Consider the following 23,796-nt stretch of genomic DNA (forward strand, 5'->3'; position numbering starts at 1 on the left):
AACTAGCTGGAATCATTTTACATGCAACGTTCAAAAGAGAGAGCAAAGAATTGGAGTAACAAACTTAGGGAGTGAGAGTTTAGTATTGGTCTAAGATTTACATTTGGGGGGCATACAAACATATAATATCACATTTCTACTGGTAAAAATCCAAAAGATACAAACATGCAAGTGGTTTCTACCAGATCAAAAATTATGGATTTCTTGAAACTTCTATCTTGTCTGGCATTCAACTGATTAATAGAAACTCCCACAGTGTCCTCAGGCATCCCAGTGTACCTTACTACTCTCAACCTCCCCCCTGCCCCCCCCACCCTGCTTTCAGAGAGACAGTCCATGACTCTGGCTGTACTTGACTACTGCAGCACAAAACATGGCAAACATCTCCCCCTGATGGCTGAGGGTCCACTTAAGCTCATCCCTCAGTCTATAAAGCCATCTGAACAGGCAGGAGAAAGAAAGGGACCTGCAATGGAACCATTCCCCTTTTCTCCCCCACTCAGACCCCCCCCTGTGCCATTCCTGGAGCCTCCTGGCCCACCCTCCCTGCATGGACACCAACCAGCCTGCCATCTCCCTCATCCTTGCTGGGACCAGAGAGCCAGACCTTCCCCCCTCCCCCCCCCCCCCACGGACACTGTCTGCCCTACTCCTAACATCTTAACATTGATGTTCCTGACCACCCCCTCCCCCCTGCACACACATGCAGAGACTAACTGGGCTGCTGCCATCCCTGACAGTCCTGAAGCCCCCCATCCCACCCTTCCCCACTCATCTAAACCTTGCTGAAGGGCTAGAGAGCTGAAGAGGTGGATCTGACAGGTGGTACTTAAGGGTAAAGATATATTTGGCTGCTGGAGGGGAAATTGATAGACTTGAAAAAATGACAGACGCACTCTGGGAGGTGAAAAGGGGGTCATGGTCCACTGGGGTGACCAGCCAGTCAGCTGTAAGCTATGCCCTGGGCTACTGTCACCCATCTCCAGGCAGACAGGGGAGCCTGCAAAGCATGTTGGAGATACACTCTGGGGCATCCTGGCTGGGTGCTGCCAGCAGTGGAGAATGTCTGCAGAGCATACATCCAGGCCCTTGAATGCTCATGCAGGAGTCTACCTGTAGGGTTTCTAATGGCTTAAGCTAAACCTTGAAACTTCTGCCAGTTCATTTGGGGTTTTTTTATATGCACCCTTGAAGAAGAAAAGGTTTGTTTAGGGACCTGATAAGATGCCTCAGCTTTAGTTCCATTTGTAAGTCAAAGAAAGAATTAATATGAGTGTTTCAGCAGCAGCTTTTTTCAGATGAATTTACTTATGGTATGTGACAAAAAAAAAATGTTAGTTGAAGCTATGTCTAGAGGATATACTTACTATTTCTGCCAGTAAGATCTTCAAGCACCCTATACTGCTTGGTGCAGGTTGCCTTCAACATCAGAAGTAGGGTAGCTACCTGCTAAAAGGCCATTTAGCTGCCCCTGCACTAATTAGTCCCTTTCTGGAGTTGTGCAGACACAGCTATACTATGTCTGTCCTAGAAGGCAGCTAGTGCAGCGAAACACAGGATGTTTGATGACTCATTCACCAGGGATGGTAAGGTTATTGTGCAGACATAGCATGAATGGGGACTTGACAAAAAGCATAAACCAAAATAGCAATTCACCCAAATATGATGCCACCAAGACTGAGCTCTACAAGGTTGGGTAAATAACAATGATGCTCAAACTTTTGGCCCCATAGGCCACGTGAATGTTGCAGGGCCAATCCATGGGCTTGATTCCTCATAGGTTTAGAGTGTGGAGTTGGGCCCTGTGCTGCCTGGATCAGGCCCCATACCAGCCCAGACTTTCATACTCAAACTGGGCTCTGTCATCTCAGCCTAGCTCCACATGCCCAGATCAGTCCCTATGCCACCCCAGCCTTGTGTTCCTGGTCTGGCATGCAGGGCCCTGCTACCCAGAGCACCAGCCTCCCCACAAGACCAGACATTTGGAAGTAAGGGAGAAGCAATTAACACTGGCACCCCATTGACCTCCTCACCACCAATTTTTCAGGCTCATGAGGAACCTGGAAGGCCAAATGACGTGGCTTCACATGCTAGGAATTGAGCACCCCTGGGTATAAAGAAGATTTTTGAGGGGAAAAGGATCAACAGGCTAGATAAGGTAGACATATGATGAGGAAAAAAAATATGATTATTGGTCAGTTATACTAACACTACTTTGTTATGAAATGTACTTCCTGTGTCTGTAGCAGGATCTTTTTGAAGAGTCAGACCTTCCCTTAGCCGTTTCTGTGAGTGAATGGAGTTGTGTGCAGCACACTAGCATTTTACAGAATCCTTGTCTGTCTACAGTGAAAAATGGACAGGAGTCCACAGCTATCAGTTCATCTACACAATGTTTCATTGCCAGAAGTTTTTGGCTGCTTTGCTTTTCCTCTCCATTGCTTTTTGAAGTACAAGTCATTTTTTGGCAGATGACCACACTGGATTTTAGAACAGGCCCTGCATAAAACCTATAGAAACCTTGTGTCTCTTCTTGGGGAAAAATTTTTAAATCTACCTGGCCCTTATTTCACGTGGCTATTTTGCCCAGCTATGCAGAAAGTTAAAAAAAAGAGTTAGTGGAAAGGAGGGCAGGGAGGCAAGGAGGGAGGTTTGCTCTCCAGAAAGTGGGTGGAGGGAGAGGAAAGGGGAAAGTCACTTGGTTTCAGCCTGAATTACTCATATAGTCAGTACAGCTGAACCAACACTTGACAAAGAAAGATCACACAGATGTTATGAGGAAATATTAAATCATCTTCACCAATATAGTTTATGTTTGCTTAATTTTGCTTATTAATTTTTTTTTACCTATAACTATGGATGAGAGAACAGGCTCAGAGAAGTAATACTTTATGGAATGATGCCTCAGCACAAGGCATGCTACAAGCATACTTTCTTCACAGGCTGGCGGGCATCCAGGCATTGTTAGAAGAAGCTAGTCTTTTTGATATGATATAAGTTGATATAAGGGATTTGGCTCCTGGATAACCAAACTTCTCAACAGAGTGCTCCAAGCCACAAGGCTGATTAATCTTAAAAAGAGTCTGCCATGTATTTATGAACAGAAATTCCTGTGGCGATCTTTGATTTTTTTTAATATAAAAATAACAGTGTTCAAGTAACATTCTTGAAAATAGTTATATTTCCTTTCCCAGTTGTATTTTCTGTCTTAGTTTGGAAAGCTGCCATGGATGGTATTGGCACAAATGGAAGTGATTACAACATCTCCAAAACACATTGCACAATACCAACTCCCTATTTTGAAAAAAGTAGGATATTGTTATTTTGGGGGTCATTATCTTCATGTTTTCTATCTCCCACTCTACTACTAAAGCATCATCTGTAACTATTTCCTGGTGAGAAGAAACATAGTCCCAGTAGGAAGTTCTTATTTTTGAGAATGTCAAGGTCTATAAAATATAGATCTGTGTTCTTATGTTAGTGATGAGCTTGTGCGCTTGCCAGTGGTGGATTTATGGTTAGTGGGGCCATGTGTACAGCTCCATGTTTGGGCAGTGGTGTACCTTTGGCCCCCGGCATCTGGGGACCAATGCCTACATTTGCACCCCGCTCCTCCCCTGGGATGATCTAAGCAAGGTGCAGGTCCCTGCCTCCTGCCCCATGACACATCTGTGGGGGAATTTATGGTAAATCTGCCACTGGCACTTGCTCCTTCTCTCTCTCTGTAATTTCAGGAGGCATCTGAAGATGAGGCGACATTTGTCTAAAACTCTAGGAAATCGGAGTGTAATTAGAACCATATTACTTTATTCCTTTTTTTAATTCAGTAAAACTACTCTTACCTACTCAAATGTAAACTTACATTTTTACCTGTTCGCAGGATCAAGGCCTGTGGCACCAGGGCAGCTCAGCATTAAGCACATGCTTAACTTTAAAACACTACTTAAATTCCATTGAAATCACTGGGTCACAAATTTAAGCAAGTTCTTAGCTACTTATGTTGAACAGGTCTGTTTATTCACCTGTTTAAATCTAAGCATGCATTTAAGTCTATTGCTGAATCAGGGGCTTTGAGTTTAGTTAGATAGCACAACTATATTGCTCGGAACTAAAAAAAAGCAGCAAGCTATGGATGTTATAATCTTTTTAATATAAGGTAAACTAAGGTGATTTTTAAATATTAAACTGTTCGGTGGTTTACATGAAAATGGGTAGAAAAGAAAACAGATCTGTGATCTAAATAAGGAAGCATTAATAAAATTGTCACACCCATGACACTTTTTATTGTCATAAAAAATGGGTGACAGCCAAACTACACAAAGCCATTTTCCTTTTTTGCCACACATTGTAGTGATATAACAACATAAAAGCTATTAGAAAAATGGCTGAAGGTTTTGAAAGCCAAAAACACAACTGTAATTCAATACATCCTAGGTATTATGGTTAACCAATGTTGCTCCTGGGTTTTAGGATCCTATACTCAATTGATTACTTTTATGTTTTCTACAATTCGGAGCAAAACACTGTAAATGTGATCAATATGAGTTAATGCTAGACAATATTTTTCACTTCCACATAGTCATTCATCTTTGAGGTTAAGTTTCTAGTGTCCCTATAATAATTATTTCAATGAGACAGAACTAGGATATTTGGATTTTCAGAGGAAATAAGAAAAGGAAAGTAAAGAATAAAAAATAACTTGTTTTCTAACCTAGATTTTAAAAATATCAGGAGCCGATTAAAAAAATGCTTTGTTTTAAATATATTCTGCCCATCCATAGTAAAGCCTATGTAAGATTTATTATATTAAATGTTTTGTTCCTGAAAAATTCCTGTGAGTGTTTTGTTAGGTCATTTGTCTTATTCTTTCAAAGTGACATACAGTGCACATATGTACTGTATTGAAGTTGCAATGGCAAACATGGAAGACTGGTTTTCTGAATGATAAAACATAGAGTGATGCAGAGTTCTTGGTTAAAAAAAGTTTCAGTAGTCATGCTTGTATAGCTATGCGTTTTGCAGCCTGAGAGGACATGAGCCATTAGGAGAAGATTAAACCTGTGGTTTATGTTTTGGTTTCCTGGTTGAATCAGCAGGATGAATTTTGATTCATTATTACTACAGTCTTTTCATAAGCTTTCAGTCCCAAATTGAATCAATGTCTGATTACAACCCAGAAAACTGATCCCTCCCTGCTTTAGATTTCAATACGTAATGTTGGTAGAAACTTTTTGGGAACTTAAGCTTGAGACACCATTGCTTTATACATTTGAAATTCAAAACCATAGGGCTTGATTTTTAAAAATGGGTATGTATGATATTGCAATTTTGTAGCTATTTCATACAAAATTGCATGTCATGCATACATTTTTTACACACACACACACACACACACACACACACACACACACACACACACACACACACACACACTCCCAGCTAGCTGCATAATTATTTTCATGTTCACTTACACCAATTTGTGACTATAAATTGAAACTGGTGTTTTATGTAGTTCCATGCTGCCCAGAGTGTCTCTTGCTGCTGCGTAATTCAACCAACTGCTATGCAAGGGAAACTTCTAAAGTTTTTTCTAAATTTTAAATGTATTCCTTATTTGAGAAATATTCTTTTTTTCCAGGAAGTAGGCCTTGGTTAGCAGAATGTAGGGCTTCCCCCATGGACTCCTGTTCACGACTATCCAGCAACCCCAAAGACTCCTCTGTGGGGATCACCCATTTGATCTTTCCCAGGGGTGGGGTGTCAGGCACAGCTGGGGAGACCCCTGGAGGCTGGGCTGCTCCTCCCCCCCCCTCCCCTGTGTGATGGTCTTGGGAGGAGTCCTCCACATCAGAGGGCCCCAGCTGTGACCAGGCCTTCCTCTTGCCTTTACGCCCAGAGAGGTCCTGCACTCACTCAGCCATGGGGTGGTCCTCAGGTGGACAGGCTCCAGCAAGAGAAGGTGAGGGTTGGGGGGTGGGGCAGCCACAACAGGGGTATGACTAGGGGCAGGGGGGCCTAGTCATACCCCTGCCCCAGTTGGGTAACTCTCTCCTCCCAGTTGCTTGTGCCCTCCCTGGGCTTCCACTAGACTTGGTTGGGGGGCGGAGTCCCTTGAGTTCATGGGTAGGCTCGTAGTTGTGGCTGGGATGCCAGGCTGAGGGGAGTGGGGCCCCAGTGGTAGGGGAACCCCTTTTTCCAGTGGAACCTGCAGATGCCCTCCCCACCTGGCCCATGGGGCACTAATGATGCAAGTGCCCTGGGGCATGGCACCAGAAGCACTGCAGGTCCCCCAGTGTATAGAAAATCCTCACCAGGGCCTCCTGATAAGGTATTACCAGGCACTCCTCAGCCTCCAGCTGCACTCCCACCACCAGCTGGATCATGACCTGGTGACGGAAAGAGTGCACGTGGCAGAGGCCAGGGTCTCGGCACCCCAGGGAGGGGGCCACCACTAGGGAGATAACTCTCCCCAGGGTTTGGAGATGGGGGAGCAGGGCCCAATTGGGGATATAGGGAGGGATGGAGCCGAGGACCACCCTGGTCCCTAGCTCTTCTAGAGGCTCAAGGGGGACATATTTGCCCTCCACCACAAGCCCCCTCTCCACCACCTTTTGTGCAGTGGCCTCCAAGGCAAAGAAAAAGATTCCCTTCCCATGAAAGTGGGAGGCCACCATGATCTTGGGGGCCCTAACTAGCTGAGCCAGGGCCTGCACCCAGGTCTCAAAGTGCAGGTTTTCCCACCTGGGCAGTTGGCACTTCACCCCATGCCTGTGGGTAAGTGCTGGAAAGGGGGGCCCGCTGCCCAAGCTGGAAGGGCTCGTGGTGGAGGGTCCAGACCCCCTGGGTTCAGGTCTCCACAGCTGACTGTACATAGCTGTGGTTCCCCCCACCCTGCGGGCTATGTTGGTGGGGCCTGAGCTAGGGCCAGGGATAGGCTGAGTGGGTGTGCTGGCTAGTGTCATGCATCTGGTCCCCTCAATTGCTGGTGGTCTAGGCTTTAGGGCAGGGCCCTTGCCCTTCCCACCCCCAGCTGTGGAGGAGGCTGAAAAGGAGCTCTTTCCACTGCTCTTGCCCTAGGTCCCCAATGATGGGAGAGGGGGCTTGGGAACCCCTCCGGGGGGGGGAGGGCCTGGCCAGGGGTGACCCTCTGGCTTTGTTGGCTCCCTACCGGAGTCCTACCTGCCCCTGCAGTGGAGGTTGCAGGCTTTTCCACCCCTGGTGGAGGTTGGTTGGACTCTGCCTCTGGGGTGGAGGCTGTAAGGGCATGCATCCCCTTGGGGGCTTGGCTGGGATCCACCTCCATAGTGGGGGCTGCAGGAAGCTCTGTGAGGGTATCTGCCCCCCCCCCAGAAGGTTCCTTCCCTGACATTGTTTCACATGAGGGCAGGGAAGACAATAAAGAAAAACAAAATATCCCACAAGGCTGGTGAATCTAGTAGGAGCAGGCTGGGGTTTTGGGGGAGGAAGGGGGCTGAAGCTCACTGAACCACAGCCCCACAGGAAAAAAAGAACCATGAGGCCTATGTTTTGAGAATGGGGGGGGGAGGGGGAACACACACACAAGGGCTGGGGAAACTCGAGCTGGCTTACTCAGGCACACATAAAACACCAGGTCAGAGGCAGTGGACCACAGGACTTACTACACAAGAACAAAAAAAACACAGGGAAGGCTGCTGAGTCGGGTGTAAAAGATGGCTGGAGCAGTGGAGGGGCTTTGTTTGTGGAAGATGTGTCCAGAAGCCCCACAGGCCTCCAGCCAGGCACTCAGCAGCAAAGCAGTAGGCAGGAAGACAAATCAGGATCATATGCAGTGAGGTAGCTGTGGGGGAGGGTAGGAGCAGTCAGTCAGTTAAGAAGTGATCCAGTGCAGGTGTGGTGCAAGGTGGTGCATCAGGGAATCTCCCTCTCTCCTGAGGGAGGAGCAGCAGAAACAACAGCAGCAGCAATGGTAGGAACCGTCCAGTTCAGCCATTCCGGGTGTGCTTCTGGTGAAAGTGGAGGTGAAGGTGGGGGTGGCCTGCCAAGGCAACTGGGGCAGACAAGGTTTCTTTAGGCTCCAACAGTGATGGTGGGGGAGGGGCCCACAGTCAGCGCAGGCTCCCTCCCCAGGCTGTCCCCCAACTGCGGCTTGAGTGCTGTGCTGGGGTGTGGTGCAGTGCAGCCCCTGAGGGGGGGTAGCAGCATGCAGCAGATGACCCCCACTGGGCGAGGTAACAGTTGCTGCCCAAGGCAGGAAGGGGTTCAGCCAACTTACTCCAAAAGCTCTGAGACCAAGCCAGCAGCTAAAAGTAGCTAGAGGCAGGAAAGGGCCTCACCATCTTCTTCCCAGAATCTCCTGAGACCAAGTTTGCAGCATCAAGCCACAGCAGCAGCAACAGCCTGGGACAGGAAGGGGCACGGCCAACTTCTTCCCAGAGGCTCCTCCCCCAGAAGCTCCTGGGAGTCAATAACCCTGAGTTGCTTGCTAGGGCAGCTTTTTGTACAGATGGGGCCAGGACAGGGCAGCTTTTTATACTGCTGGAGACAGCACAGGTGCTGCCCCTAGGCTCTAGTTCCCCCTGGCTGCAGATCTGGGAGGAGCCAGGTAGGGTTATTTTGACCCACGTGGCACAATTTGCTCCACAACAAAGTGCATGTCCAAGCACATACGCTGAAGTGAAAATCCCCGGGTCAAATTTGCACTGCATCTATTTGAGCTGTTGCAAGCGCACATGCTTGCATGCGTGGACGCACCCTTACAGTTGTCATCCAAGGCTTTCAGGCTCATGGACCCACAGTAGAAATCTATAGTACCCCTAACCACAGGTTCAGGGTCCCTGGAGCTCTGCCAGTGAGACTGCTTCAGGGTAGGAGTAGTCCCCCTGGCAGGTCTTCCCCAGTGCTACAAAAGCTCTTGCAGATGCATATGGGCCTTGACCCTAAGGCAGTCTGCCAGGATGCCAGACACAGCTCCAATGAAACCCTGTCTAAGACTGAACAATGAGGCTATGCCTATAGTTACCCAAAGCAATAATCATATAATTAGAGCTTAAGGATTTAGAATCCTGACAGACATGCAGGCCCCCACTCTAACTCATGGCACCTTCCCAACCCAACAGATGTTTTCCCACTGTGTTGGGTAGGTGGGGATTGAGCTCCACTTTGGAGCCAATCATTTGCCTGTAGCCCCTCTCCCATAAGCCCTGTCCCCTCCTCCCCCCAACCCTCCCAGTTCCAGTGCTGTCTGCAGGAAGGGAGAGGAATTGAGGAAGGAGAAGAACACTGCGTACTGGAGTTTGCCCAGCGTGAACTAGTTTAACCCTGATTTTCATGGGTTTTTTCATGAGAGCACTTTACTGCACTAATGTAGCTTACTCTATATTACAGATGGGTATTCTCAATCTTCATTACATTTTACAAGGTTTTTTTCTAATATTTTTTATATGGAAAGTTTGAAGCTTCTATGTTATTCTGTTGTTAAAGGTCACTTAGGCATATAAATAAACCAGTAAAGTCTGACTTCTGGCATTAACTGTTTAAAACAACCCAATAGTAATTTATGAGAAGTGTAAAACAACCTGTGGAGCCATCGTTGCTGCTATTTTTCTAAACTATAATAAATTTTGTAAATGTTGATGAAAATAAATTTGCAAAAAACCTAATAGATTGAAATTCAAGGAATGCTTGTTTGCATTTTGACACAGTTGTTATGTTTAATACATAAGAGATGGCGTGGAAATGAAGCACAAGTTTATGCTATTAATAGCTATTCAGAATAAACCATCATTAGTCACAGTTTAACATTCCTCTACTATTCCATGAGGAATGATTTACAGTACTTCTGCCACATTGTTATCAAAAGCAAAATCCTTCTGAGATATAATTTAAATATTTTGAATTCTTAGGACTGTGAGGCATCCAGAAAGAAAAACAGCAGCTGGAAGAGTAAAGAAGCAAACACCACTAGCCTGGCTGTTTTTTTCTTTAAAGCAGACTCTGCTCCCTAATGCATGCAGGATACAACCAGTTGCTCATTCCCTAAATAAATTAATAAAAATTTGGACTAGGATAACAAATACCTCCAATGTATCAGTCTGGCACAGAGAGATTCCTTGATTATGAGCCACACTCAACCCGCTCAATTCCTCATTTCAGTCTCCAATTGTAGTTGCAGTTTGCAAAGCTTTTAAAATATGTTTTGAATCCAAAATGTTTCAGGCTATAAAAATGAATATACAGTGTTATAAATTAATCTTATCATATATTAAATCAGAATCTTGGGTGACCTACTTCTAGTACTTAGCATAAGGCCTGTGAGTGCTGATTTGTCGGGAGCAAGATGAGAGTTCCTTACAGCAGTCGGCATTTGGGTCCAGTATTTGAATTGTTCAACTTTGTTTGGACTAGTCAACTATTTGTGCTGTGACGGATATGAAATGGGTATCAAACTCATTACAGAGTCTACTTAGGTTCAGTGTAGTTTGTGGGTGAATGCTCTTGATGTTTGTAATTGCTGCAAGAGATGACAGCTGTGTTACTTCCAGTAAAAGGACATCAGGTGTAAGAAATTTAGTTTCCATCTGGGCTTAGCAATCAGAAGAAAAGTGGAACTGGGATGTTGGCAGTAAAATATTTTTCAACAGAAGAACAATGCGATGCTGCGGCTAGTAAAGCGACCAAAACGCTGGCTTGCATCCATACATGCTTCTCAAGCAAATCCCGTGACGTCATTCTCCCCCTGTACTCGGCCTTAGTGAGGCCGCAGCTGGAGTACTGCGTCCAGTTTTGGGCTCCACAATTCAAAAAGGATGTGAAGAAGCTTGAGAGAGTCCAGAGAAGAGCCACGCGCATGATCAGGGGTCAGGGAAGCAGACCCTACGATGACAGGCTGAGAGCCCTGGGGCTCTTTAGCCTGGAAAAGCGCAGGCTCAGGGGTGATCTGATGGCCACCTACAAGTTTATCAGGGGTGACCACCAGTATCTGGGGGAACGTTTGTTCACCAGAGCGCCCCAAGGGATGACGAGGTCAAATGGTCACAAACTACTTCAAGATCGTTTCAGGCTGGACATAAGGAAGAATTTCTTTACTGTCCGAGCCCCCAAGGTCTGGAACAGCCTGCCACCGGAGGTCGTTCAAGCGCCTTCATTGAACACCTTCAAGATGAAACTGGATGCTTATCTTGCTGGGATCCTATGACCCCAGCTGACTTCCTGCCCTGTGGGCGGGGGGCTGGACTCGATGTTCTTCCAAGGTCCTTTCCAGCCCTAATATCTATGAAATCTATGAAATTTAGTTCTTAAACATTTAAATATTTCATCCCAGTGTTAAATCACTTCTATGCTTTAATCCAGTGTGGAAATTTTACAGTCCGATAGGTCTGCATATCCACATGCCACTAGCACAGATGCCAGAAGCATCTTTTACTGTGAGATGACTACATAGGGACTATAGAAAAAGTATCATAAAAACCTATGCAATACAATTAAAGGATAAAGATAACGCATGGTAATTCTACTGATAAGAAGAAGAAATTCATGCTTTGCAGTTATGCAAGTGCCTTCTAGCACAGAATGTCATCCTGACCTGGGAGGCTTAATTCAAATACTTCTGAATGTAGAATACTGTCAAGTTTGTCCATCCCTGTATGATAACTGGAATCATTATTCATCAAATAACACTGATATCCTATGAATATACTGTAAGGTGTTTTCCTGTGGAAAGCAATTATTAATGCAAATATTTATACTTTTAAAGAAAAGCACAAGAAGTGGGATAAGAAAACAGAGAACTTGGATCAGACACTGAAAGATGAAATATCTCAAAACATCTTTTCTTTCTCTTATATTCCTCCAGAATTTATCCTCACAGCACAATTTGTCATGTATGTTAAATATTACAGATTAAATTCTGAATATCAAACTGTCAAACAAGTGACTTTACTGAAGATTAAAAGAGAAAATCAAACTAGATATTATTGTGCTGAAGCACTTGCCTATATATATGTTTTAAAACTACAGGTGTCAGCCTAATTCCTTACCTTACTGACTTATAACAATAGTTTAGTGCTTCAAATGTGACATGAAACTAGTAAAAGTTTAAATGAGTCCTTTACAGCATACAACCTGTAAAGAAAAAAGGAGAACAATATGTGTTTTTGAAGAAAAAGGAATGACCTAAGTGACAAAGCTGTTTCATCATTCACTCCAGTTAATGAAAATTAGTATGTGAGGAGTGGGGAAACTACTAAATCCCAAGATGTAGATGGTAAATTTCAGAAGAGATGGGAAACAACTCTGTCTACTACTCATTCATTGTAAGATAACTGTAGAAGGAAGCACGATATCAGATGATTAGATTCCATTCATATAAATGTAGAATCAGCAAAAGATTGAGTAAGCATGGGGGAAAGGATCTAAAGAGCTGATTTAGTTTATGGCTATATACTTATGAGTTATTTCTTGATTTGGCTTAAACAATGGCCATTTTGACACCTAAAAATTAAAAAAGGCCTAACTATGTTGGTGTAATACAACATTTACAAGATCTCAGATACTGACCTGAACTGTAACCCATAGTTAGATTAGCTGTTCATACTTCTACAACTTTTATTACAAAACAATCAAAAAAATCAACAATCTGTTCTCCACTGTGGCTATAATTAAGTTGAGATGTTAAGTGTACAGAACCTAGCACAAAGGGGCTCTGATTCTATACTCCATCACCTATGTATTATCACATTAGAAACAACAATAACCAAGACCAACAATAAAAAAGAGAAACTTTTTATTACTAGAGCTTCCATCAAACATGGCAAGAATTATGTTTTGCTTTGTAGAACCAATCTCAGAGATCCTTACTAATTTTTTTTCAGTCTTGACTCAGGCAGTCATTGAAGTAGATGCGGCACATAACATACACTGTACCAAACCACTTAAAAGTTTTCGCATTTAGTTTTCCTTCTGGAAACATATTCTGCAACATATTCAAATCCCACAAGAAAGTAAGAAGCAGTTTTCTAAAGAGACACTAAAACTGTACCAGCAAAGCAAAGTTGAAGTTCCCTTTTCTTCATGGATCTGCAACCTATGACCTGCAGGTTGGATTCATCCTGCCAAGTGATTTCATCTGGCATTCAGAGCAGTGTCATCAGCAGCAGTTCAACACTGAGTCACCAGCGTGTTGGCAGCAATTTGGCAGGAAGGGAAGTAGGTTGCAGGTGGTCAGATCACTAGCAGCATCAGGGATTGGGTTGCAAGTGGCAGCCCACCTCATACCAAGCTGTTTTATTTGGGCCTGCTGCTCCTAAAAGGTTATAAGCCCTGCTGTACGTGTTTAAAATGTCCCATGTTGCTGTTTGTTTCCTGTTCTTGGTGCAAATTTGTATTCTTTGCCCTCTCTGGACTCGGAGTCACTTATACGGCAAGCAATAAACAAGATACAGCAGGAATATTATCACCAATGAAGTAATATCCCTTTAAAGAAAGGCAATCATGAATGCCCTGGTTTTATCTAATGTTTGCAGAGAGCGCAGCCTGCTTGCTTTAGAGATCTTTGTAACCTGTCAGCATTAAATATAACATGGGCATAAGGTACATGTCAAAGGATATAGGATGCCATTTTACAACTGGAAGGAAGGTCATTGTCTACTAACAGAAACAGATTCCTGGGTTAGTTCAAATCTATTATTTGAACCCGTGGAACAGGATTTCTGTGTTAATGACAGAGGAAACACTGAACCCTTTGTCTTGATTAGGGAATACAGTATTAGTGTCTTTTTGGTGCAGTATTGATAATATTTGGATTGTTTATTGTGGTTAATTTTTTAGTTTATTTAATATTTTTTTCCTTTGGATATATCATTTTCTGTTCTGAATATAATGTGTTCTGCTCATCATTTGGACTGTATGATCAAAAGCAGTTTGCCACTTTATATTGCCATGTGCATTGTTACTATGGGGTATTCCTTTCTGAACGGAGATGTCTCTCACATGTGGAAATTATTCACATAAAGACTAAATACAGACAATCATAAAGCCCAAGGCTGAATCAATTCCATCTTCACAGTTTGGTTTAAGTTGCTCAGATTGAACCGATAAGCAAGTGAGCAGACATACACTTTTGATTCTGGAAATGCAGCCATATGCCTGCACTGGCCCAGGCCAGAAGTCGGGGGAGGAGGGGGTGCTAAAGCATGCCTCTCTGCTTGGCTGGAGCAGACAGTTTGGGCCAAGGTTAGCCCACCCACCCTGTAGGGGGATTTATGGGGGAGGTGCAAAGCATCTTGGGATGCTGGGAGACTGTGAGTTAACTTGAATCTGAAGGGGATCTGGGACAGAAGTTCAGTAAACCAATTTAACCTAAATCAGCTAAGTCTGATACTACATCCATTCACCTACATATCTTAAACTGGGTTCAGCCAGTTTGAAAGCAGTTTATGTGCACTGAACTTCTGTTGTGTTACAGTTTCTTATGTCTTACACCGGTTTGTGTGTAACTGTCACTAGCCAAAAAGTTTTGCAGGAAAGGGTAAACTTGAGCTATTGAATATTGTATTTCCATTTGCTCCTGGGATTTTTTAGATATCTATGAAGTCCTGAGATTCATTCACACATCTGTCTTTTCCTTAATTAGAACTGCAAGTTTCTGTATAGTTTATCTTTAAGAAGAGTTTTCTTCTCAGGACACTTTTGGGGCTGTGCCATTTTATACAAGCAGGGAGTTTTTCCCCCATAATTGGTCATCTGTCACTGCATATCTTGCACCATATTTTGGTGCTAGAACATGGTCAAAATATCTTCAAACAAAAAACATTTCCACTACTGAAAAGAATCACCAACCCTTTCTTCCTATCTTTTTTATTTCTCTGTGGTTCTTGCAAATGATTATTGGTGATCACTTTGTTTTATTTGTGTTGCATGTACCAGCTTTGCAGTACTTTCCTCATTTTCAAATGCACAAAGCCTGTGTTTGAGCATGTGTGTATGTGTGTGTGTGCTTGCACAGACACAGAAAATGAATGCACCAGCATTCATTTTGTCCATGAAATTTCAGTCTCTGCTATAACAAATGCTGTGGCAAAAAAAAATCTTTAAAACAGCACAAGTGGTAAGTAGCCAATCTGTCATTTTTATCAGTATTTATGGCATATTATGAAAAGTAGCCACTTCAGTTTCTGATTTTGGGCTAGGGACAGACATTCAAAAAGCCTGAATTGATTCAATGTTTGCAAGTTAGTCTAACCTAGCTAGGCTAAATCAGTTTTGTAACCAGACAGACATCCCAGAAATGCAGGCACATGCCTTAGTGGCTCAGGCTAAAAGCCAGGAGTCCTAAAGCAGCCCTCCCTTCCCTTCCATAGGTCTGAGCTGGGCGGGGGGGGGGGGGCATGGCCAGGCCCCAGCAGGACACTGTGATTAGGGAGACCCCTCCTTGATAACAGCATTTATCAACTCTGTTATCAGCATTTAACACCCCATCAGAAAACAAAGCCTCACTCATAACAAGCTCTTCTTAAACAGCTTTCTCCAAAGGAAGAAATGCAGAGACATTACCATCTGAGCTGTTGATTACCTCCAAAAAGCCCTGAGTGGACACTGTCCTATCTCCCTTGCACAGCATTAGCTAGCATACCACATGCTGGCTACAGTCTGTGTTGTGGGAGAGAGGAGGAAGGGATCTCTGTTTAAGCAGCGAGTGGTGAGGAAGGGTCAGGGAGAGGGGGCACAGGGAAGCCAGTAGACCCTGCTGTGCCTGCAAGTCTCTGCCAAAGCTCCAGCCATGGAGCAGAGGGGAGATGCCAGATATGCTGTGGAGCACAGAGCCCCATCTAACCAAAGAGCATGCCCGGATGCTAGGGGTGTCTGGTTTAGCTTAAACCAGCAAAGGGTCTGGGACAGACATTGCATAAACTGGTTTGACCCAAATCAGTTAAGTTTGATACTACATTCAACCATGTTTATCTCAAACTGTTTTCAGGTTTGGGTTTTCAAACTGTTTTTTTGCACTGAACATGTGTTCTGTTACAGGTTTAAACTAGTTTCTGATCACTTAAACTGGTTTATGTGTAATGTCTCTCCATAGCCTTGATGTTTAACTCTGTGTGGAGCTCATTGTGTGATCCAAATCCAATGTGATAAAGACCCAGATAGCAGCAGTTTTCTATTGAAATATAATTGAAAAACACCTCTCTCATCACTGTTGTCATATAATCAAATAACTTCCCCAAATTGTGAACTGAGAAAAATTCACCTCCAACCAGTGCATAACATCATAAGCTGCATGTCAGACCTCTGCTGAAAACCTTCTCCCATGCTATATCAATTCTAGAAGAATGACCAGGGAACAACACGTCCACAATTCGAGTAGGTTTCAATATGTAAAGTATAGGATTCCTAGGAATGTTGACACAATGTATTTAACTGATTACATAGTAAGATCCAGATGAGGCCCTTGTCTCCCCATGTTAGGTAGTCTAACTTAGATTGGGTTGGCTATTTTCAGGATCTGTCCTGAAATTCTGTACAGTTTCCAGTGCAGCCCAAGGGCAGGGAAAGCCCAGCTATTGGCCCTAGTCCTAGGGCTGCAATTTTTCTACTCCCTCCCTGATGCCAAGTTATTTTTAGGCCCCGAGCTTCTCCCTCTCCTCAAGATGGACAACATCTTCTCCCCACAGACCAGCCAGTGCTCTGCCCTCAAGTCCACCAAACCCCATCCTGCAAGCTGCTGCCAGTGCTGGTTTTACTGATATTTGCTGATGCTGGGAGCTAAGCAAGTAAGTCAGGGTGGGGGAGAGGGGCAGGCAGTAACAGCAAGGGGTTGTTTGTCTGTGGTTGAGAGAGGTTGGGGGGTTAAAAATAGTCCCTGGTCTTCTCTCCCTCCCCCCCATAGACTCTGTGAGCCCTCTTGATCCTACCCAACCCCTCCTGCACCCCAGCAAACCCCCTGTGGCTTCCACCTGTCCCCTGATCTCCCTCATTGACCTTGTTAACATGCTGCAATTCCACAATCACCCTGTGGGCCCTGCCTCCCCCCCCCCATATCACTGAAGACCCCATTTGCCCCCCCCATCCATCCCACAGACCCTGCCTTCCCCCCAAATCCTGCTCTGGATACTGCTTGTCCCATAATCCCCCTGATACCCTTGACCTCATCCATGAAGCCTGCTTGCCCCCCTCTCCCCCCACATCTCCCCTGCTAGGACCTCCCATCCTGACTTACCTTAGATCAGGTGCCCATTTTTTATTCAATTTCACCTCCCCCTAGCCTCCCTGAATGTCTGTACACAGCCAATATCACACTAAGTGTTGAAAACAATAGCAGTTCAAAAGAAAGAGGCCATATTACTAAAGTGAAAGCTTCATTCATTTAGACAAGAATTTCCACTAGAGGAACCTCTGTGGACAGAAAGTATGGAAGATCCAGTTCTTATCTGGATGACAAGAACCTTGAAAGGAAACAAATGAAAAAATATCAGTTATTAAGAAGGAACCAATTTCTGAGAACCAGTGTGCCTGTTATATGGAGAAATAAAATATCATCCTAAAAACCCTCCAAAGAGAATGGAAAGGGAAGCAGCAGAATGGTAATCTACAGGAGAACAAATAGAAGTGGAATCTCAGCTGAACTACTTTTCAAATGCCAACTCATCATATTGGAATGGATCAGATCACATCCTCAAAGATTACATTCATTCTACAAAGGGCAAGTTTACATGTTCATTAATGCCCCTTTGCTACTGCACATTTAGTGCCTCTAATGTGAGGTACTAACTAAATGCACATTAGGCCGCCCTAATGTGCAATAGGGAAAGTGCATCCTTTTTTAGTGACGCTTAAAGGGCCTAATGGTACTGAGCATTAGTATATTAGCACAGTTTTTGCCATGACACTAATGTGCACTAAAATAAAGTGCACATGTAGATGTGGCCAAGGAGTCTCAAAATTCTAAGCTCTTATAGATACTAAATTCTTAATTTCTTTAGCCTCCTAGGATTAGATATTTAGGATGTGATGCATCCCATTGTGGTGATTGTTAGATATCAGCAAGAATCCGGGTTTTTCGTTTCCCACAGGAAAACAGAGAAAACCATGGATTCCCTGTTTTTATTGGAGAAAATGTGGATTTCCCTTTTTAGCAGAGAAATTCATGGATTCTCTGCTTTTGCAAAGAGCTCTTGCAGGCTGGCACAGCTCCAGCCGATTGCAGAAAGGGCAGGAAACCCCCAGCCCTACCCGAAGGGAGAGGGAGAAGGGCAAGGGAGGGGCCTGAGACTCTGAGTCAGCCAAGGCTGGGCTCAGGCTCAGACTCGTCCTTCGCCCCTGGAGCCTAGAGATAAGTGGGGCTTGGGGACTGTGGGGTAGGGCTAAGGAAGATGGTTGGGGGCTGAGGGAGTTGGGGTTGCTGCCGGCCTCAGGTAGCACACCACAGCTGGGAGCTATTCCCTCAGCCTTCAACTATCTTCCCCAGCCCTGCCCCACAGCCCCCAAGCCCCACTTACCTCCAGAGGCGAAGGGCATGGCTCCACGGTGACAGCACTTGCCTGCAAAACCCCCCAGCCAGCACACAGCTGCCACCACCCTGCACCGCTGCGGAGCCATGCAGCCAGTCACAGGGCATAAACAGCGGTGCAGTGGTGGCTGCTGCATGCAAGCCCCCCTTTCCACCTCCTGGCTGGGCGGCACATATGTGGCCCACACATGGTAGTTGCCACCGCACTGCCGTTGCTGTGCCCTGTGCCACTTGCCCACAAAGCCATGCAGGTGGCCGTGGGATGGTAGCGCAGGGTGCAGTGGCAGAGTTGCGGTGGTGGCCTCCGTGTGCGAACCTCCTGTCAGGCCGGCTGGTATGTGTGTGGCCTGCAGAGTGGCACCCCTGCCTTCATCCCCTTGCCCTACTCCTGGGAGTGGGCACAGGGGCATGCTCCCCCACTTCTTGATCTACCCCACCAGCACCTTCCCTTTCCTCCTCTCTGCACCGCCCCTTCCCTCCACACACACTTACCTACTGGAGTGGGTGTTAGTGTCTGTATGTGCCTCTGTGCCTGCATGTCTGTGTTTGCATGTCTGTGTCTGTCTGTGGGGCTGGGGGCTGTTGTGAGGGACATCAGGAGGGCTGTTGAAGCTGTGGTGGGGAGTGCGGGGCACCAGCAGCACTGGGAGGGGGCTGTGGGGGGCCTTTAATTTTTATCACGGATTTTGGGTTTTTAATCAGAGAATTTGCAATTTTTAATCAGAGAAAACCAGGATCCCTGGATATCAGTAAGAAACAAGAATTAAAAGTTGCCTCATAATTTACAGACAAGGTTCTTTGGGTGAATCTGATATCTTTTATTAGACCAACGTGGCTACAACCTACCGTGACAAGGTTCTTTGGGTGAATCTGATATCTTTTATTAGACCAATAAAAGATATCAGATCCCAAAGAACCTTGTCTACCTATGTCACCCAAAGACCAACACGGCTACAACCTACACCCCTGATAATTTACTGAACTTTAGAAAAGGATCAGATACAACCTAGCCTGAGGGACAGACAAAGGTCTTGGTTATATCTTGAACCACATAGATTTGCTCAGTCCCAACAGCAGAGAAATTAAAAATAAAATATCAAAGGTATGTTGCTTCAGACCCAGGTTAATTGCAGACCAGGATTTTGAAGGAAGAATCAAACAGTGCAAATGAGTAATCTCACACAGGCTTTAATAGCTCATTATAGAGCAAGGTAATGCTGGAGAGTTGCAGAGAACCTAAAAAAGGGTCAAAGAAAATAATTTAAACTAGCATATGAATACCGCCTCTTAGTTTGGCCTCATTTGTTGGAAAAAATAGGGGAATATATCTATGTAAGAAAGAGAATTCTCCATCTAGAAGTGGAAAATGTAGAAAGGCTTAGAGTATGACAAATTTCTGGAAAAAAATATTAAAGTTCTTTGTGCATAGGTATGAAATCAAGAGAGAAAAAAAAAGATAAAAATATATGTACATATCCAAAAGCTTCTCTCCAGCACCAAACATGACAACCATGTTGGCAAAAATAGGAAGAGACTAATAGGAATGATTTCAAGTACAGGAAATAGAATATAATCATAAGAAGCAGTGGTTCAGGATTGAAAGAAAAAATATGCAGGATTCCACAGGGACCAGTTTTAGATCCTTAATGCCTTTTTATCAGGTCAAAAGTAACCTTTAAGATGTTATGCTTTCTAGACAGGTAAATTTTGCTGATGACAACACAGTGTAGCCAAGTGTGAAGTAATGAGGTTATGGATAAAATATAACCATAAAGACTACAGCAACATACACTTAAAAGATGGCTATGCCCCAGCTCCTGCTGAATTCAGCTACTCTGAATTGTGTTGCCCTGTAAAACTGGTAAGGATTTTTTTTATTATTATTTCATTAAAAGTTATTGCTTTTTAAAAACTTAGAAAGCTTTTAGCTGCCCCCCAAAGTGCATAAAGAAAAATCTTTTGGGTGCATGGTTGTCACATATTGAAATAAACAAATTTTTATGCCAACACTATAGAAAAACTAGTTGAATTCAACTGCAACGAAATAATGGAATAAGGTTAACCTATCAGCAGCCTATTATCCTATTCCACTGCCACAACCTGCTCTGGTGGCAAGCCTGAATGCTACCATAAATCATTTGAGGGTAGGGAGCCAGAACTGACAAAAAAGGAATTTCTTATGTCGATAAGACCAGATGCAAAAATGTCTGGGAGTAATAATGGGAGATTCCTAAAAGCTTTAGCTGTGTTTTTTTCCACCCCTTTCCAGACAATATCCTATAATTAAAAAGTATACTTTTTCACATTTGCTTCCTGACTTCCACATCCTTTTTCCTAGGTTTACAATGTGTTTCTTATGACCTTGAATGCTTTCGCAGTAGCTATTAATGGATGTTTTAAAATCCCAGGTGGCATACAGTTTGGTTCATCTTAATGGCTACTCCCAAGTTGTTATAAAGTCAAAAGTGAAAAATTGCACAAGTCTGATTACAGAATCAGGTTTGAAATCACTTAGCTCTATTACAAATCCAGCAGCCATAAGGGAACTGATCCCAAATTGTAGGGCATAAGAATATTTCACCGTTGGAATTCCTGCCACTTCATGTTGCTTATTTTGAAAGTTGCTCAAAGCTATTTTTATATATTCTGGCTAGACTGGCTCCTCTAGTAAAACAAGGTTTTCTCAAGAATGTAATCTGAACTCCATCTAGCAGTTTTGACTAGTATAGTTTCTAAAAATGTTATACTGTTGAAATATTTTATTCCCGATTTGTTATTTCTGTAGAGGGTAGGTAGGTAGTTGTACTAGTCAGGTATAAGGTAGGGTGGATTTATACCTTATAAACAGCTGCTGTTGCTTATGAAAGCTTATCCATCTTTGATTTAGTCTACAAGGTGCAAATCTTGCCCTGCCTTCTTTGTTATTTCTGTACAACTAGAATCTGTATTGTAAGACTTATAGGCAAGTCAGTGTAAACCACTGGCATTAGTAAGAGGATGGGACATTTTTTTGTGCTAAAAAACTAAATACCATGTAACGTTAAGGTATTGTTATCTTATGTACCATATATTTCAATTGTTCATTTCTCTCGCTCTGCAGCATTTTTGAAAGGTAACAGTGTATGTAGGGAATGAGTGCTTAGGTTGATTCAAATAAATTGCAGGCATGGGATCTAATGGGGTATAGTTGTGCAATAAAAAACAATATTAGGCCATTTGTAGGAAGAAAAAAGGCCTAGAAGAGAGGATTGTTAGACTGTGGTATGGTGTCCCGAGGGAGGCGGTAAAAGCTCCATCAGATATTCAGACTTAATACTAGACAAAGTACTAAACATCATGCTGTAGGGAACAAATATCCATCAAGAAGGATTGGTAGGTCCTTTTCATTTATCACTTCTGTACTTCTCTGAAATTTTAGAAATGAATGTTTGGGGCAGAATTGTGGTTGTTCACAAGAATGAGATGCGTTATCCTGGCACCCTTGTATCACATCACAAATGTATCCTGATACACCATTAAACAAGCATAAGTATGTGAGATCAGGCCCATACACACTGCTCTTGTGCATTCTACTTCCAGCAGAGTAACAGTTGTATAACAATACCAAAATCTTAATAATGCATTTCTTTAAAAGGTCTTTCTAATTTGAATTTACTGCTTAAAGGCAAACAATTATTTTGTAAGATACATTTAAGGACCCACAAATTAGCCCTGCCTCTGCGACTTAGAAGGATTTGTGCAATGAAAAGAGCTTATGTAGGATAAAGGAATATTTGCAGACCTGTCATATGAAATCATCTAGTTCCATAGATTAAACAGGCATGGTATAGCAGTGGGCATAGAATAAAATACCCTATTGACTTTTAAAACAGGGAAAGTAATAGCAAAAATTCCAAGTCTTATTACGGTGATGTTTAGTAATTCCAGTGATAGACATGGTAACTAATATCCTGACATAAAAAACTGATCTTGTATAACCCAAGTGCTATGTGAGGCCAGCCTTACTAATTAACACAGGTACATACCAAAAATTATAGCTACTTGTTTTTTAGAGAATATCATTTGAAAACATTCTTTTCAGCAATCTTGAAATGTAATTGCTTTTTGATAGTCCATGATTATTCTCCTTTTTTTTTAAGAAAGTTTAATGCTGATGTGTTTTAATCGTAACCCTCATTCATACTGACAGACCTTCACTTTGTAATCATATTAATTATTGGTGCTGGTTCTATGCAAACGTACTAATTGTGAGTAACGGTGGCAAAATCTGGCCCTGTGTTGCAACTTGACCCACTTATATTGACTCTGCAGCTGCTGATTTACTAAATTATTATTCAAAACATTAACAATTGTTATTCCATACTATTCTGCCTCAAGCACCATCTTTATCACCAATAAACAACTGTTTACTATTAATGAGAACCAATTCTTTAGGTGACTTACAGAGATCTAGTATAAAAATGAATGAAAATTTAAATTCCATTGAAATTGCTCTGTGTAAGGAATGCAAGGTCAAGCTGATATAATCATAGTGTATCTTTAGAAAAAAAACAAAGGCTTCATCTGTACACTGAAAAAAAAAGGGACATGATCCTTTTCTGCACCTGGCATCAAGCACTTGTGATCTTTGTTTGCCAAAATGCTGTTGACAAACCATTATCTCCCTCCAAAAGGGAGGGATAATAATTTTCACAAAGAGGAAAACAACCAAAAAAGACATGAGTTTTTAAAGATGCCCAAGATATAAAGACATCACAGATACAGAGGATAATCCCGTATGTCACATTTTTAATTAAAAAAAAAGGGAATGAGTAGAAAATCAATGAAAAGTAATATATTTTTTCCTACACTGATAATAATAGTGATGCCTTTGAATATAAAAAGGTGAACAGGAAAAAACCTGTCATTGTAGACGCTCAAGTTTGAAAAATTTAGAGAGCAATTTATTCTTGCAAATACAGGGTTCCCTTAACTGTAAGAAGGATATATGTGGGGTGGAGTAAGGAAAAAGCAACACATCTCCAAATATTGCAAAACAATCATTGTTAGGGATGATGTGTATCCATTGTTTTTGAAGATACTTTTTTAGAGCCTTTTTTATTTTCAAAAGCTTTCCTAGATAATGATAATCCACCAACATCTTCCCTCTCTCTTTATCACACACATTTTCAATGCTAAAAATCACTCTATTCAAACATCTTTTCTGGTGCTGCCAAGGACAACAGGCTGTTATGAGTTGAAGAATAAATACTTGTAGATTCATTTAGAGAGAGCACAAAGCTATACTCACAAGTAGGTTTTCCAAGATT

The sequence above is a fragment of the Alligator mississippiensis genome, chromosome 3 (assembly GCF_030867095.1).
Source record: "Alligator mississippiensis isolate rAllMis1 chromosome 3, rAllMis1, whole genome shotgun sequence".
In the NCBI taxonomy this organism is placed as follows: domain Eukaryota; kingdom Metazoa; phylum Chordata; order Crocodylia; family Alligatoridae; genus Alligator; species Alligator mississippiensis.